This window comes from Pyxicephalus adspersus, chromosome 9 (genome assembly GCF_032062135.1).
Source record: "Pyxicephalus adspersus chromosome 9, UCB_Pads_2.0, whole genome shotgun sequence".
Taxonomy (NCBI): domain Eukaryota; kingdom Metazoa; phylum Chordata; class Amphibia; order Anura; family Pyxicephalidae; genus Pyxicephalus; species Pyxicephalus adspersus.
Genome location: NC_092866.1, coordinates 23,621,204 through 23,624,817, shown reverse-complemented (window position 1 = coordinate 23,624,817; position 3,614 = coordinate 23,621,204).

Genomic DNA, 3,614 nt, shown 5'->3' with positions numbered 1-3,614 from the left:
AGAAGACCGAAAGCCCGCCGCATATCCGACACTGACCCCTAGTGCTTGGGAGGAATAATAAAACGAGAGAATAGAATATCTGATTTGGTTGGCAGCATAGATTTGTTACAGAATTATGATAAAAAAAAAGAATTCATAAAACAGATCATTTTATGTGTTTATGTATTTCACAGTTCAGGTGATGATGCACCTACCTAAAAGACCAGTGTCCAGTTCTTGTTTGGTTAGTTTGTAGTTAAAGTTAGGAATGATCATGTAGTGCAAGTCCACGGAATTGATTTTAAGATAGATAGTGTATTTCTATGCTATGTGGAATTCCCACAAAGTGCAACTTTCCCAAGAGCATTTTCCATTAAAATCTGGATCAAAACACTTATTACATGCTTTATTATAAGCTGTCAAATGTTTCCAATATGCATTGCAATGCACTTTGTATGAAATGTGGGCGGACATTATTAATATTATTAAACAGGATTTATATAGCGCCAACATATTACGCAGCGCTGTACATTAAATAGGGATTGAAAATGACAGACTAATACAGACAGTGACAGGAGGAGAGAACCCTGCCCCGAAGAGCTTACAATCTAGTAGGTGGGGGAATTTCACACACAATAGCAGGGGAGATATGTAGTGGTGGGAAGTAGTGGTGGTTTCAAAAGACAGAAGAAGATGGGTAGGCAGGTTTGAAAAAATGGGTTTTGAGCGCTCTTTTAAATGAGCAGAAAGTAGGAGCAAGCCGAATAGGACGAGAAAGACCATTCCAGAGAGTCGGGGTGGGGTGGTTTACCAAGTCAGAAATGTAAGTGGGACAATAACTGTGTAGGGATTTGAAGGCAAAGCACAGGAGCTTAAATTTGATTCTAAGGTGAAATGGAAGTCAATGGAGAGAACTACAAAGAGATGTAGCAGAAGTGGAGCGGAGGGAAGGATGGATGAGTCTGGTTCCAGCATTTATGATAGATTGTAGAGGAGAGAGTCGGGTTAGTGGAATACCAGCGAGAAGGATGTTACAGTAGTCCAGACGGGAGATTATAAGAGCATGTACAAGGAGTTTGGTGGTCCCAGGGGACAGGTGGGGGCGTCATGATGTGTATCAGCCCACGTTATGTACATCGTATTCGCACTGATCCATTGACTGATTATGTTAATTTGTGGCACTCCCATTGCTAAACCTGCACAGGGAATTCTAAATAACACATTGACCAGATTTGGCACTATTACTGCAGTGCATGGGGTCACACATAAAGCCAGAAGACACCCCCAGGACCCTTTTCCACTGAACCACCCTCAAAAAATAGGTACATATTCACAAAGGCAGTGCCCCGTTCATTAGGCAGTTTTTCACAGTTGTTTGCCTACAAACCCAAAGAAAATATATCTCCACTTGCCCACTAGCTAAAGCAGTGGTCGCTACTGGTGGTCCACAGAAAAATGTGGACATTATTTGCAATTATTAATAATAAAACAAAAATAATATTTTAATAAATTCCTATATTCTGAATGACAATTTTATCCTTTATATTGCACTCAATTCACAAACTGGACTGGATACGGAAAACAAGGGAGCCCTCGAATAGTTTGACTTTGATAACTATTATTTCTTGTTTGTTCTGAGATTGGAATGAAATAAACCCATAATGATATATGGAAGATTTAGCATTTCTTTAGTAATACCAAAGATAATGTAACTAATGATAATAGTAACAATAGTAATGCTTCACATTTTCACACAATCTGGTAATTTCACTGATCTTTAGATAGAAACTGAAAAATGTGTCTGTGGGTTGAGGGGGTGGTGGTAAGATTAGACACCATACTAAGTAGCCAGAGTTAAGGTTAGGCAGCAAGATGGTGGAAATACATTTTTTTATACTTTTTGAAAGCTATTATATGTTTCTACTATACAGAGAATATTTGACCAGCATCGGCCTTGCACAGCTATTGTTCCTGGTAAGAACTGGTGGAGTTTGCTGGATACAACCCATGGCTTAACATCTACCACTTTGTATAGATGTTCTAAAAAAAGTAATCCCAGATACCTGCCCAGATTAATACTTATTCAGGAAACTTTTAAACATTAGATATGGCCCATTTGCTGTCCCTGGGTGGCTCTGCTCCCTCTTTCAGTGTATCCAGGAGGCCAGTCAGGATAAAATTCAAACTTGTTTTCTATTATTCATATCTATTCTTTATTTGGGGTGATGAGATCGTGTTGTGTTTCTAGATTTATTTTTGCTTTAGGTATTGTGTGACATTTATATCGGGCAATTACTTGCTGTTTTGACTGTGCACCTTTATAGACTAATATCAAATAGATTTTATGTTACTTTTTATTAATAAAACTTTTCTATATCTTTGTAATATTTGCAAGGGCATTATGTCCTTTTTTGTGTTTGAATTTGTGTTATATGGTTTAGTCACTCAGTTCAAAGCAGTTGATGGATATTGAATATTTGCAGCATAGTTGTCTTCAGATACTGCTAAGAGTTACTGCATTCTGCAGAAGTCATGGGATCTGAACCTGTTTTCTCTACAGGTCTGATTTATTAAAGCTCTCCAAGGCTGATTTACATTGGCAGGTTTTTTGGATCAGCCAGGTTCACTGATAACAGTGTGTCCTCTCCAGCCTTGGAGAGCTTTGATAAATCAGGGCCTATGTGTCATCTAGTGTCTTTAATTGTAACCAGTATGGTAAATATTGTGCTATGCACACACGTGAAATGATTCTCCAGCCAGATATGAATTGTCGGGCTAGAATCTGACATAAGGAGTATAGAGATAACCCGACGTCGTCCAAGGATCCATCCTGACCACAAGACAAGGGAGAACAGCTAAATGTCGCTCAACTGTTCTTCTTCTTCCCCTCTCCATAAAACAGACCGGTTTGACGTACATCACTTGTTTGTTCATCAGTCACTCTTTTGGCCCTGGAAATGATCATGAGAGATGGTTCCTAGCGATAATAATTGAAAGTATGCAGCCTTAGTAAACTGAGACAAATATTTTTTTATAAAGTATATCCAGTTTCCAACCATTACACCAGCATTTGCCCTGTATTAGTCAATGTCCATCATCTAGCACCAGCCTTCAGACCCATCCTCTGCCCAGTCTGGTAAATCTACCTTTCAATCCATCTTAAAAAAAAAACTTGCTGTGATTTGATTACAGTAATCTTCTGGGCAAACTCATTCATTTACCCAAGTAGTGCCTATGTCCATTTCCACTACCTACACACAGTTCTGCATTTGATATAGTTGATTCCACTGTCTTTTGTTGCCATATTTGACTATATTATCAAGTTATCTACCAACATAATAGGGATTATGCCTTCTGACAAGGCTTGGTCTGTTTCCAATAAAACCAGTCTGCGGCATTTGTATTTTCTGGTTAGCCATCACTTGGAGAAATCATGCCCACTATTTTTTTTCGCCAACAGGATGGTAATATTATTTTAGTTGCTGCTAAGATTCTGACCAAGGCTCAGCACAATGTAATACAATGCCTGAATTACTAACCCCTTGCAGGCTTCTGGATGTTCTTACTAATACAGATGCTTTAGTAAATCTACCTCCAACTATACTAGCTAATCTGATTGAACCCACTCCCCCCCC